Source organism: Bidens hawaiensis, unplaced genomic scaffold (genome assembly GCF_021521415.1).
Source record: "Bidens hawaiensis isolate Kalapana, Puna unplaced genomic scaffold, B.hawaiensis_p1.1 tig00044040_1, whole genome shotgun sequence".
In the NCBI taxonomy this organism is placed as follows: domain Eukaryota; kingdom Viridiplantae; phylum Streptophyta; class Magnoliopsida; order Asterales; family Asteraceae; genus Bidens; species Bidens hawaiensis.
Genome location: NW_027505871.1, coordinates 74,601 through 90,461, shown reverse-complemented (window position 1 = coordinate 90,461; position 15,861 = coordinate 74,601). Strand labels below are relative to the sequence as shown.

Here is a 15,861-nt window from a genome sequence, read left to right as displayed (position 1 = left end):
ATTTTCAAAACGATTATGTTTTAGTTTTCCTTAATTTCGGGACGAAATCCCTAAAGTATGGGGGACTGTAACATTTCGGGTTTTACCGTATTCATATTTGTTTTCGTTTTATCGATCAACGAACATTATTAGAATCTTACTAATATTATTATCAAGAAATTATAAGTACTCAAGAGTTATATTTCCATTTCATACCCCTTTATAATCTTTAAGTTGTTTGTTTTGCAATTTAGCTTTAAAAATATCCATGTTTATGCATTTTATGAATTACAAGGACAAAACATGTCAAAAAAATCAAAGTATTTCTCTTTGTGTCCCAGATCGCCGCGTGGCCGGAGGGAACCTTGGCTGCCGCGCGCCACCGTGGTGTCTCTGATCAGATCGTTTAAGTTTTGTTATTTCCTAATTCGTTTTTGGCATGCAAACCGCTTATTTTTTGCATAAATCGAGTAAACTAAGGTCAAAGAAAATGAATATAACTAAGATACATGTCCATGTTCATTATTTATTGTCCAAGATCAAATTTTTACTGATCTTTCATTGATTTCGTTATTTAATACTTATTCGGTTACTTAAACGGGCAAACTAACCAAATTGGTTCGTATTTGCATATAAAAAAACCTCATATTATTCGTCATAAACATTCCTCACACCCTAATATATCATCCTCGGTCGTCACCCTCCTTTGTTCATCATCAAACTCTTCGGTTTTTGCATTATTGTTGAAGATATAAGCTTAAACGGTTGACTTTGCTTACTTTTGGACCTTTGACTCTTCGTTTTGGTTGATTCTTTCACTTTCCGGGTAAGTTGCAAACTGATTAATTGTTCATACATATTCCCTAGTCAATAACCTTCAATCAATTTCGGTGGTTGAAGGGTGTTGACTAGTGAATTTCATCAAAACCCGTTAAAGGGCAAAACAGTCAATAAGTTTGACTTTACATTTTCTCATACTTCTAATCGAATTCAACGTTCGATCCAGAAGACTTTTATTCTCGTAATGAAATTATAAGGCTACTGACCAAAACCCGATTACCAACTCGCTGTTCGGATTCTGGTCAGTACCGACTCGTTTAAATCTTAAAGTTAACATAACCAGAATTCTAAACATCTGTTTGGATTGATTCCAGTGGCAACGAGTTTGTTTATACTTATATCATAATATATCAAAGTTTCAGGTTCTGTTGGTTTATCTCGTTTGACGCGTTAGTGGACGACTCGCTTAATCGTTAACTCGTTTATTCATATTTGTATTCACTTGCCTTTAGTCTGGGGTGAGTTTTATCATTACCCTATTTTACTAAGTTTTCTAAGCGTTTTCGGGACATATGCGTGTTATTCCTATTTCATATTATATATATCTCAAAGATAGCAAACGTGCAATTGTTTGTGATTAATCGAATATACTTGTTACATGCTTACTTGTGCTAGTATTCATTCATTCATATTTCGGAGAGGTCTAACATATTCACATTTGTAGTATGATCATACTATTGACCAACGCCTGATTCGCTTGGCAACGGTCTAACTACTTGCTTATGGTTTGATTCATTTACCGCAATTTACTATGTTATGCTTATTTATCATTGATGTGCTAAAAGAGGTCTATAAAAACTTAACCTAACCTAGACACTCTAGTTTTAAATTTATAAACCTAGACTCTCCTAATGCTAGACCACTAGACAGGCAAGTGTACCTATCGAATGCAGTAAAGCTTAATGAAGTCCGGATATCGATCCCAAAGGACACTAGTGACACCTAAAACTAGACTCTGACTAATAACTTAATTAAAAAGATTTAATTGTTTTTGTGTTTTTTATCTATTAACTATAAACTAAAAAATACTTAAACTAAAATGATATTGACACTAATAGACTTTAAATCGATTATCTAGACAAGCTCAAAGATCAGAGAAGCACTACCTAGGTTTAGAATCATACTTATGAATCTTGGATCTCTCTCGGCTATGGAAACTATGATGGAACCGGGATCTTAAAATACGACACCCTTAGACAACCTAGTGGATCCCTGATCATTCTCTTGGTGTCACCTAAAGGAAACACTAAGGGGCGTTTAAACTTACCGATTAGTTGGATTACCTGTTAGTCTCTCCAACAATACTAAAGTACCCTAAAAGATAGATTACATGTCAATTTCACTATCTCAATACACCCTAAAGTGCAAGGGGTAACCTAAGAACAGTTGATAAGACACGGAATTACAATGAAACTAAGGAAATCTAGGAAACTTCCTGTCAGAGCGTTCTAGCCTAAACGTCTAATCCCAAAGACAATCCGACTATCTATTACCTCTCAGTCTCTAGATAGGTAGAATATAAAATCTTAACAAATCACCAACCAATGTTCCTATGGATTACTACGTCTAGTAAAACCATAAAATAATCACAAACACACAATAAGCGACCTAAATATGCGTCTATAATTGAAAACTTTCAACAAGACACATACGGAACAAAGATCAATAATAAATCAAAATTATATATGCAAACACATCAAATCAATTATAAAAAGATTCTTTACATTAATATTAATCAACCAATAAAAATCCTAGAATCATAAAGCAGTCATCAAAAACCTAGGTAGTTAGGGGGTTTAGCCAACAACCATACTTAAAAATAACCCAAAATAAATAAGGTCAAACCAAATAATCATGATGTTTGATGAGTAGATGTAAAACTTGATTGCTCTTTCTCTCTCTTTCTTTTTAATTTCTTGCAGCTGCTATGTACAAATCTTCTGTACGAATCCAAAGGGGCAGCCCCAAACTATGCCGTCACCTTTTCTAGTCAAATTCTTCCTATCCTTGGCGGCGCTGTCTTCTCCTCTATACCTTTCTTTCCAACCCAATAACTTCTCTATATATATATTAACGTAACATATATGGCGGCCACTATTCCCTGCCACGAAGGGTTAAAGAAAATATTTATCAAATCTTATGGCTTTAATTAAATCCAAATATTCCTTTTGTTTTGTCTTTGTTTTTTATTTATTTATTTTATTTTTTATCCATCATACTTTTAAAAATCATCACCTGATGATTATTATTTTATTATTATTATTAAATTCTTACGTTAAACTTATTTTCCTTTTTTTCTTTTTCTTTTTTTCTAATACTTTAAATAATTATAATAATAATTAGTATAATATATCATATGCTTGACTCGTCATTCGTCGGTTTCAAGTTTAGTAAAAGTGCTTCATTTTAGCTCATAGTCTCTCGAAACCATTAAACTCACATATGAACAAAATATTAATAATATTTAATAAAAACTTGGCTCAAAAAGTATCTAAAAGTATAGGTAATATTTATATATAATATGTATCTCATAGTCTCTCGAAACCATTAAACTCACATATGAACCAAATATTAATAATATTTAATAAAAACTTGGCTCAAAAAATATCTAAAAGTATAGGTAATATTTATATATAATATGTATATTTTAGACCACATCAAATATCCCCACACTTAAATCTTTTTCGTCCCTGAAAAAGCTGTTTGCAATGGAATCATAATCGGAAAACTGATTTAAATATTTAGGTTACTTTAATTAATAATAGATAAACGAAAAAACCGCAATTGCCGATATCATTGTCCACTTAACCCAGCCACCAACCTATTAAGCACCCCATCATATTCAGTGATTAAGTTCAAGTGATATCAATAAACCTATGGGTCTCACATTTAAAGAGTTACAGATCTGCTTACCCCCATCTCAAGCATAATCAAGACAATATAAGCCGGGTTGAAGCAGACTAGTTCAACCTATCACCATAAGTTAAAAACCCTTTAATGGTAAGAAGAAAATGCACTTATATGGAATTTAGATGGATGTAAGGTCAAATGAGGTCGTACGAGCAATACCTAAAATTAAACTATATTTAGTGGATTTTGGCCCAGCATTGTTTCACCCAAGCTGCAACCCAGTATATGACGGTCTCAGGCCTCCACCCTTAGTATTTCCTAAAAATATTTAATGACTAAAAACCTCGAACCCCAATAGTGTATCCTCAGAGTCACCATCCCCTTGGTAACACATAAGCTCTCAGCTCTGTCTAGTATGTACCTTTTGGTCTCTTTTTCTATCTTTGTTTTCACTTTTTTTAGTGAATGCTTCTTTGGCATTTGCATAACTTTCTCACTTTCAAAATAATTGCACATCTTTGATGTTCGTGCAACAAATTTTTCTGCTCTTAAGCATCTTTTACCTAAATATATAACTATTTTCTAAGCTCGTATGAAATTTGGACATGGCGGGGCGCCACCACTCGTTATTTATTTTCACAAAATAGAGTGGTGTGCTAGTAATTCTCACCACCTCAAAGTAGTTAGATTACGGTAATACTAGCTATGCCTTATCGAATTTTCAGCTTCCCTATCTCCCCTCAAGATGAGAACCCACAAGGTTTATGACTATTAAGTATATTAATAATAATCAGGGGAAACCTTTCAAGGCTAGTTGGGCCTACCGACACATCCCAAATTAAGTGCGCTTTCTATTTATTTATTTTTTATCTCATATATATTAGTAGTTTTAAAAACCAATCCCCAATTTTTCTATCATTTTCCATTTTGTTGCAATATATATAATTCAAGGGACATTTTTTTTAATCTTTTTTTAAAAGTTTTTTTTAATTAATAATTTTTTTACTTTTTTTTATATATATATATATTTTTTAAACTACCTAAAAACGTCAGTTTCCCATCCCCACACTTAAATTTCACATTGTCCTCAATGTGAGACAGGAAAAAGACAAAAATAAAGGAGAAATAAAATAACAAAAATAAATAAGAAAAAATAAAAAAAAAATGGAACAGACTCCCCTGGTAAATATGACGTGAGAATGTGTGGTGAATCATGTTCTTTGCCCTCCAATTCGAACGCGATAACAAAAATGCTGCAATAACGTAATCTCCCATGAACGAAAGCGACAATCCTGAAGCAACTTGCATCCCCACACTTGTTTAAAACTATAGCTCTGCAACCATCTCACAAGAAACTTTGGAACAACCTGCAAGCAAGAGAGGAAACACCTGACAAAACAAAGAACTAAAAATAAAAATGAAATAAAATAAAAAGAAAAGATATTACCGGGTTGCCTCCCGGGAAGCGCTAAGTTTACAGAAGAGTCTTCAGCCACACTCGTTTCTAAAACCTTAATCAGGAGGCTTCTCCTTTGTCCACTTCCCATCAATGCTTCTCAACACTCTTCTCTTATACATGGTCGGGAAGAAACCAATTGTAAAGCTCTCGTGGACCAAAAAATATGAATTCAACTCGGCCCACCAACTCTTGAATTTCCCAGGACCGAACTGTATGATATGCATGTAACCCAAGAGGTGGTCATCCCTACATAATGATTCTGTGAAGTTAGGCGGGTATGACGATTTCCTACGCACAATTCGATCCTTAAGCCTCGGTACCCTTTCTCTTCTAGCCAATTTTTCAACCCTCGACACGTCCCGAATGGAAATTGAGTATGGTTCGTGTTTTGGTTTATCAGATTCGAGCTGTAATGTCATAATAACCGCGTCACTTACATCCTCACGGCTCTCCTTACAATTCTCCTTCTCGATCCCCACACTTGGCTCGTTATATTGTAAATCTTCAAGACGTTTTAAATCACCAAGTGGGTCAAACTCTTCTTCATCAAAACACGGAGTAGGCAAATCTAATAACTCATCACCAAATTCCGACTACCATAAAGGAATGTGCTCCTCCTCCGTGACGTTTTCCATCACCTCATCAATTTCAACCTCACTGTCATGAGCCAACTTTACCACCTCTATCTCCTCATCATCCCAAAAATCATCATCAAATGTACGTAACTTAAATACACAAATAAATGTAATGTAAAATCATTGAAACATGAAAAAACCTATATATATATAAATATTTCATAACCTTTGAAAAATTTTCAGTCGCTTCACCGACCGGAACACTTTGCAGAGTGTTTAGAAATTGGTTAATAGGTAAAGATACATGTACTTGATGAAATTATAATGTAATTGGATTTAGACGAATTGGCTAATTATTTATAATGGACCCAAAAAATGTTGCCGGTTGCACCGAGGAAAGTAAACTAATGCAATGTTAAAATCTGTAGAAAATAATATATTTCTAAAAAATCATAACTTCAATAGAAATATCTAAACAATATACTTTAAACTTTTAATAGTTAGTATTCATCACATTCACTTAAATAAACATAATAATTTAATTGGATTTAGGTTGGTGGCATATTACATCTAATGTTACACTTTTATTTATTACAGGCTAACAAAAACAACCAAAATTGAATTTCGGCATTACATTAAAATGTATTGAGGACGGGTAAAGACCATCACCTACAACAAAATTGTAACCTAATACCTTGATATTTCTATTAAAATAATAGTCAAATTCCCCGAAACTTCATGTTGACGTTATCGCAAGTGATTAACCTAAGGCCATGTAAAAGCACACTGCAAAAAAAGAAAAAAAAAGAACAAACATAATAGTATTTTAGTTTTTTAATTGATTTACTTATGAATAGGACAATTTTGATTTTGGCAGGTGTGCATGAAACCAAAGCAGACTCGTAACCGAAGTAACCTACATAACCCAACCGAACCTAAAATTGAATGAGCCAATTTTGCCGGATTTAAAACCAATAATAGTAATATATTTTATTTTGGTCCATCAACATGTTACCAAAATCGGCCGTTCATTAGTAAACGGGTTGAAATTGACACTTTTACTCAAAACATGATGACCACATTGAAAAAGTCAAGGAACCATTATGTCTATACTTAAGACCTTAAGTAAATTTTTTTCTACTTACATGAATTAAGCCATTTAAATTATATAAGTGGTAACTTATAAAAATAGAAAAGTAGCGTATTACATTAAATAAAGACGAATTTAATTTACACTAATGATTTACAAAATTATAAACAAGTCACAAATCTTTAAAAAATTTCCTTAACGAATACACTACAAAATGAATGGAACAATATAACGTACCTGGATATTGGGATTATTTTGATGAACCTAGTGGATTAGCACAAAACATATGATTCAAAACGAATTAATGTTTAAATGAGTGTATTGCATTTATAACATGATAGAGCTTATAAAATGTTATAAAATTATTTTAAAATGAATTTCAATAGTTACAGTAAAAATAAAAAGTATATTTCGTGATTTTTTAACCTAATTAAAAAAAATAAGACAGCATCTACAATTCAAACGTACATAATCAAAAGGTTTCCTTTGATTAATTTAAAAAGCAATCAAATAAACAATGTAAGTTAGGAAATAAGTTACAAGTTAAATTTATTAGTAATAATAGTAAGTCAATTATCAATAAATAAAAATTTATATGTGTTTTAATTTCTTTTTGAATTATTTAATTGTGAAGAAAATCAAAAAATACTTGATACATATGAAAGTAATAGGGATGGACTAATCAGAAAATGTCATTTGTCCAAAATCTCTATTTCTTTAATTAATAGTATACTTAGATTAGATTATTAATAAGAAAAAGAAATTTATTTAATATGATAAAGAGCAGGGAAAATTTTGTAAATATCAGCTTGATGATGACATGTGCTTTTGCAAAGCTTTGTTTATTATATACAAAATTATTAATAAGAAAAAAAAATGTATTTAATATGATAGAGAGGAGGAAAAATTTTGTAAAAATCGTCTAGGTGATGACATGTGGCTTTTACAAAACTTTGTTTATTATATAGTATATAAATTATTTTTTTGATTTGTGTAATAATAAATGTCCATAAATAATTAAACCAACTCGGCCATATTATTGTTTCTTTGTCCATACTATTATGGGTGTTATTAACTTTTCTATTTTGAATTTTAAACCATTTGTACTTTAGTTTTGAACTTATTCATGTGGTATTGTAGTCACTTTAAATTTATATGTGTGTTTTGCAATTATGATTATGGTTTTCGAAGTTTTTTGTATAGGTAAACTTATATCAGATCGAATTTATTTGAATTCGAATCGAATTTTGGCTAGGGCATATAATACGAATCGAATAGTTCGACTTTTAATTGAATACGAATATCGGCAAAAAATAATTATTCAGATTATTCAATTCGATTTAACTTGAAAGTTCGTTATTCGATTCGATGAACACTTCTACCACAAATGGACTTAACACGTTCACACAATAGGTTATGGCTGGTCGTATATCTTGCAAATAGTGGAGCTTGCCTACTAATCTTCTATATTTATATTGGTTGGCATCTACTTTAGCTTCCACATCTCCGTTGTCAACCTTTGTATTCAAGAATATCCCAATGTGTCCTTTCTCTGGCTAAGGACGAGATCTTCTGAAGTTTGAGCCACTTCAATCGATCCTATCAAAAATACAACTAACTATTAAAAAGGATTTAACTAAAAGATAAAAAACACACCTTTGTAACAAATTATGACACCAATATCCAATATCTATCTTATGTTATAATTATAATATAGTGGAGTGAATAAGGAAATAAAAAGAAAAAAAGAGGACTAATAGTTATATACTTACTAGATTTTATTCCTCGTATTACGTGATTGTTTTACATTATTCGTTGTTAATATGTATATTTGGATTTTAATTTTATTTATTGTAAGAAAGTTAATAATTAATATACTTGAGGTTTGATGATAAAATGGTTTCACAAAGAGAAACCTTCATTTACAAATAAAGCAATCTAATGGCTTGAGAGAATGATTGTTTTACATTTTTTGTTTTTTAATATTTATTTTTTGGATTTTAATTTTCTTTATTGTAAGAAAGAAAAAAATATACTTAGGGTTTGATGATGAAAGGGTTTTGTAAATAAATGATATGTTATAACCGGTTTAAAAGCTATTTGGATTTGGTGACCCATGATCCGCTTATGTTTTTTACTATAAAATTGTTTATTAATTATAAATAATATATTTTTCTTTTTAAATTAGATATTAAATTTTAGCATATCCCTTTTTTATAGGATTTTCATATCAAATAATTGGTAAGATTAATTTTTAATTTAATGAGATGTTATGACCCGTTTAAGAGCTATCTGGTTTTGGTAAGACCCATACCCATGAATTTAGGTTAAATCAATGAGAGGTCTCCATTTAAAAATTAAGCAATCTGGTGGCTTCCATAAAAGGGGGGAGCGACCACATCGCGACACGTAGGATTTTAGTGGTTTCGTTTATATATATTATTATAGGTATAAGGTAGCGTTTGGTATGCATGATTGATAGGAAGAATGGAATGATTCATTGCGTAGGAATGAAAAAAGTGGTATTTGGTTGCTCAATGGAATGGAATCATCCATTACACATGGAATTCAATTCCACCAAAACCATTCCTTCCCACCCCCCCTTTTTTCATTCCATTCCTCCTTCACCTTAGGTAGTATTTGGTATGAAGTAATGATAGGTGGAATGAAATAGATCATTGCAAAGGAATGAAATAAAACATGTTTGGTTGGCATTTATCAATGGAATGAATCATTCCTAAGGAATGAAATTCCTTCCATATATAGTATTTTTCATTCCTTAGTAAAATGTGTTTTTTTTTTCATTTCTTTAAGGAATGGAATGTAAAATTATCAACAACAACAACAACAACAATAATAATAATAATTATTATTATTATTAGGGAAAATTCCCAAAATAGCCCCTTCTAGTGAGAGAAGTCTAAAAATAGCCCTTTTTTCCTCAAAATCTTTTATAATTTGGACTGTCAAGAAGCATTGGGAAAAGATAAAAATAAAGACGAGATTTCGAAAAAAAGTCAGGTAAAAGACGAGATTTGGGGTAATAATGTCGGTAAAGTCCAAATTATTTGTAATCTTGAAGAAAAAGTTCAAATTTTTCAAAAACCTTTTTACTAAAAAAAACCGTCTCGAAAGACTGTTTTTTTATGTTTCCTACCTTTCCCGTCCAAATTTTAAATTCTTGGAAAATTATATTTTTTACAATTATACCCCTCAACCACCATCACCACCTTGAACCACCACCTTGAAACACCACCATCACCGACGCCGTTGGCCCCACCCCATCACCACCACCGTCACTACCACCATAGCCGCCTCCACCACCGCTGCACCATAGCCGCTGCACCAAAACCGAATGACCTTATTTATTCCATTCTCTCGTTCATTTCATTACCAAACAGACCCTAAGAGCATTCTTATCCAACCCCTCAGTAGTGATTTTTCTGTATATTTGAAAAGTTACAGTTCATCCTCTATAATTTTTTAATATATTTTGGGAGTGGTTGTGAGTGAAGAAAAGAAAAAAATAATGATAAAAGATATAAAAAATTTTATTTAATTAAAATAAAGAAAAAATTTAGTAAGTTTTATTGTAATTTTTTGTTTATAGATAGAGGGTGGGATGGGAATACGGTAAGTGAATAAAAGATATAACCACTCCACCACATATATTGCGATGGGCCGGGTGACCCAAGTTGGGTTGGAGAATAAAAACCCTAATCACCAACTATTATCATTATCAATATCAAATCAAACACTATAAATCCAGACCGCCATCGCCTCTTGTTCCACCACTCACTCATCGTTTTGTTTTCTCTCACCCAAGCAATCTTTATTTATTTTTTCAATTTATTGTGCGATGATGAAGCAATTATTGTGGACTAGAGTTTCTGATGTTGGGCTCTTCTTCCCATTTTGTTTGACGACAAACCCTTGGTTGTCTGAGCACAATCGAATCAACATAGTTTTGCGTTATCATTACTTCTTCTTTACGTCTGATTCATTTAGGGGCTTATGATGATAAATTTATATATCTTAGCGGATTTCAGTGAGATTTATTTATATATTAAATCAATGATCTGATTGTTACACACACTGAAGCTCTCTTCAATATTTTCTAATGTTTTTGCACATGGAATTTTTAATTGCAGTGATAAAGCACACACATGGGAGTGTGTTAAACTTGAACATAGTTTGTTTCTTATACTGTGTTCCCGGTTTCATTTAACGATGGAAAGGAAAAGAAGAGGAATTAGGAGAGAAAAGAAACGAATGTAAAAGTTTTATTTTATGTTCTTGAGTTTAAAAGGAAGGAAAGAAATATAAAGAATTTTAAATATTTTATGTGTTCTTGAGTTGTAAGGAAAAGAAAAGAAAGTTATAATTTTACTATTATACCTTTAAGGAAAACTAATTTACTTAAAATAGAAAATACATTGGATGACATTTGTTGCTTCTTTTTGTTAACAAAATTCGGTCAAATAAATGGCACTTTGATTAAATCACATAATCTCATTGTTAAGCATGAGTAATGTCCAACAACTTCAAGATTTCCATCAATCGATTTTAAGTTACAAGCCATTTTCGGTATCTACTTAAAAAATATGTCACACAGAGTTTGTTAGTGTTTAATCTATGAAGTTTATATAGATCACTTAAAGTGTGTTTATAGAAGTGATGAGTGTGATGGGAACTGATCGAATTTGTATAAACTTACCGCCTTAACGTTTGGGACCGACAACGTCTGGTTTTGCCAGTGTTTGAGTTTACCGACTGACATCATCTCATTGGTACTCTTAATTTATATACTTTTCTCTTTTGTAGCTTTGGTACCGTAACGAACGTAGCTGAAACCCGAATTTGTGTCCGGCTACCACCTCAATGGTTAGGATTGACGACGCTTATGTTTTACCATTGCATAGGTTTACCGACCAAACAAGTGCTATTCTAAATAATTTATCTTTTTATATTTGACGAACATATTTTTCTAGGTTTAATGTTAAGATTTTACCAATGGTATCTATACCATAATGAATGTAGGATATCGACTAAATTCACGTTGAATTTTATCTACGCACTATTGAGGTTTTACCAACTGTTGTGGCACAATGCGTAAGAGACAATATAGTTTATTTTGAAAGAAGAACGGGAGGAGTGAAATGTGAAATAGACCATTGAGGAGGCCCTGACCACTTTCTCCCCTGTACCAACTCACACGTGATGTCACCATCAATCACATTATCACTCTTCCTTCCTTCAGATCTCATGTCCCGTTTGATTCCTCTTTTTCATTCTTCAATCCATGCTGTTGGTTAATAATAATGATACCCAAGTACACTAGTTAATACTTTAAATGAAACACTAACATTTCCAAGTCAATCTAACATGATACCAACTACACTTTTAACAAACTTAAATTTGACTTACACTTTCACATACTTCATATTGTCATAAATTCCCAAACTACCCTTCAACACAAATCAGATGGTTAACAAATACATTAATGACAGAGTATATTAAAGTAGACAATAAAACCAAATAAGCATAACAACCATTAAAAAAATAATAATCCTTAAACAAGTAATTGCTTTCAAGATCTATGAACAAAAGGACAAATAAACAAGAAAGAAATAAAAAGGTCATAAATGTTCTAAGATATCAAACAAAATCATAAATAAACTTTACTAGATAAATGCATTCTTAACTCGCTTACGTAAACCCATCATACCTTTCAGCAAACGCAACCGCATATTAGGAGAACTAAATAATGATTTTGCTTTAGCTTGATTCTCCACCAAATAATTGAAAGCAAGTGGTATTTCATCAGGTCCCAAACCCATCGGCTCCAATTCTTTAATAATTTCATCACCCATGTACTCGCTATGATTAATTCTTTCAAGTATTTTATTTCTCTCATGAATAATTTTATTACCTTCAGCAATAGCATTAGCCACACTACCAACACTAATCAATATTCATAATCATTGAGGTTAAACCATCATCTTCTTGTTCGACTTTTCTTTTTCTACTCTTACATTTCTTTGCACTTGAAGATTGCTCAAGTAGAGAAGACACAAGATCAACCACATGAACATCATCATCAAGATTGTATTGGCTCTCTAAAATTACATCATTGGCAGCTAAGAATTCATCTAGATCTGGAGATGTTTTCTGTGTTATTTCCATCATCCTTCTACAATCGGGCATTTCTTTCTTTAGCAGTTTCAGCTTGTGCACCAGATGCCCTATCCTTTGCAAATAAATCTAGCATCTCATGATAGTTTGTGACTTTCTTCGTCTTCAACGATGCAACTTTTGGCTTTGACTATTAAACAAAATCAAGATAATTAGTATAATGAACGATAATCAGAATATTCAAGTAAATAATTAAAAAACTTGCATCTATTAGTTTTTTCCGGACTTCATCCTCAGTTTCAATTAGTTGAGTTTCAGGATTCCATGAGAACCCACTTAATGATATTCCGTTAAACATATCACACCAGGTAGAAAAACGACTTTTCAAAGTTTTTAGACGGTTCTTCAAATGACTTTCGGTAAAAGTCATTGAAGATTTGTGCTAAGTTATGCAACCATATTTTTGTATGCTTGTGGAGTAAAATTACCACCAATCGTATAACCGTTGATCTGTTGCGTTATCATGGATTGTATAAACGCATTATCCGTAGTTTCTGTCCACATCATGTTTTCTTTATCACGATATTTTCACTGGCAATTGATAAACATAATAATAATAATAATAATAATAATAATAATAATAATAATAATAATAATAATACAAATTCAACAAGAATACATTGTTAGAACAATTAAAAACTTGCAATTGATAAATGTAATAGCAATTACTAATACAAAAACCAAATAACATAAATGTTCCCAAACACCAATCAATAAAATGTCAAAACAAACAACTATAATGTACTATTCTAAAAGTAATCTGGCATATCTATTTCATCTTCTTGTAACATCAAATAGTTAGTCCACATTTGATTTGTGATTATGTTCCTTAATTGGTCTGCTTTGGTACTACTCTCTCCTATGCCTCTAGTACTATGACGTTCTTCCTCTATTGGTCCATTTAACACCTCATGTAAAACTTCATCTTCAAGATCTTTGTCATGATCTTCCTCTAGTAAAAAGTTATGTAAAACACAACATGCCGAAAAGATGTCTGACTGTGTTTGACAAGAGTAAAATGGTTCTGTTGTCCTTCTAATGATTGGAAACCTCTTTTTTAAGACACCAAATGCTCGTTCAATTGTGTTACGTAACGATACATGACGAAGGTTGAACAATCGGGGCATGAGTGGAGTACTCTTTTAAATGATACCTAACACATCTATATGGTGTCATTAGTGAGCTTGTATAAGGCAAACCTGCATCTACTAAACAATATTACCTATAATTAAATTGTAATTAATATTTCTAAAATATTATAACAATTAAGTGAATTTTGTTTGAGAGATTACCCATTGTAAATATAATTAAATTGTAATTAATATTTCTAAAATATTATAACAATTAAGTGAATTTTGTTTGAGAGATTACCCATTGGAATTACTAGTTTATCATCTCTACTAAGTGCATTTTTTATTATTCTCGAATCTGATGCAGTCCCCTCCTAACCAGTCAAAACATATGTAAATTTCAAGTCAAATGTACAAGCTGTCAATACATTTATCGTTGGGTATCCTTTACGACCACGATATCTGGCTGCATCTTTGTTTGATACTTTGACACGGACATGTGTTTTCCATCAATTTCCCCTATGTAATCCTTGAAAAAAGGATAAAATCTCTTTTTCTCTTGAATTTCTTTCAGGACAATATCACCTTTAGGTTGTTGAATATAATGACTTCCTAACGGTATAATCGCTCTTAGAACTCTATGGAAGCACCGACTGGTTGTTGATCTAGAATGGCGGTATATCCAAAAGGCTAATCTATTTCTCATGTCATTACCTACAATATGTAAAAATCTTGCAACTTGCTCTTCAACGGACATTCGTTGAGTAGGTCGAAGACCAGAGTCATGCTTTAAGATATTGCACAATGTCATATAAGCTCTATCACTCATACTAATAAGTTCACGACATTTACCGTTGTTTGAAAGGTCATGTAACATCTCTTCTCATGCATATCGCCGTTGTAAAACTATATCTCTAGTAGGTATATTAGCATGTTTTTTGGTAGACAATCTATGTCGTGTAATGAAAGCTATCAATAAGCAGATTAGGCTAGTTGCTAGCAATTGTCTAGCTCGCACAACATGAATAATATGGAGTATTTGATCACGAAGTGTTTGATCATCCATAGCAAAGTGCCAAAATTCACTTAAAAAACAAAAATGAAACATCTATGAATATTTAAAGACGCTTAATAATTAGGAGTAAAGTCCAAAGTAATAAACGAAAATCCTAGCATTGTCAAATTCATAATACAACTATTTATATTATACATTTTTTGTTATTTTTATTTCTTTAATATAGCTCAGGATGCTTTAACCAAAGAAAATTTAACTATTTGTTAGTTAAATTGAATAATAAAACTCGTTATTACCATTAAGTGATATGAATTAGGGATGAACGTTTTCGATATGGGTACTGATTGGTAGGCGGTACCGATTTGGTACCATTGGTATCGAACGATACCAAGTTTTGAGTTTTCGGTATCGGTACGGTAACGGTAAAGTTCGGTACGAAACCAGTCAAATACACGACTTTACCCAGAACCGGTTCTTATCCGACCCGATTTTGATTTTTGTTGACCATAGCCGGAACCACTTCCGTTTCTAAAAATACCCGATTTCTGCATCTGTGTTGTAGAAGGTGCAAAAACTTGTTTTTAAAATAATAGAATATATGATGAAATGTGCCATTCTCAGCATCCGTTAATCAAAAACACGTGGTTATTAGTATTAATAATGTTGGTGGTAAGAGATGAGTTATACGTAGAAATGGACATAAGTTGCTTCCAGACATTAGATTTTTTATTTTAAAGGTATAAACATCAGTTACTACCATTCAGTACTATGAATTAGAGATGTACGTT

The 15,861-nt window shown here is 31.8% G+C and overlaps 2 non-coding genes across 2 annotated transcripts; both read left to right on the top strand.

Annotated features, from left to right (window-relative positions):
- The first annotated feature begins 10,643 nt into the window (after positions 1-10,643).
- Positions 10,644-10,746, top strand: LOC143615734 (small nucleolar RNA Z157/R69/R10). Its single transcript, XR_013150528.1, has one exon. It is a non-coding gene; the product is annotated as a small nucleolar RNA Z157/R69/R10 (small nucleolar RNA).
- Positions 10,747-10,801: 55 nt separating this feature from the next.
- Positions 10,802-10,897, top strand: LOC143615735 (small nucleolar RNA R11/Z151). Its single transcript, XR_013150529.1, has one exon. It is a non-coding gene; the product is annotated as a small nucleolar RNA R11/Z151 (small nucleolar RNA).
- Positions 10,898-15,861: the final 4,964 nt, after the last annotated feature.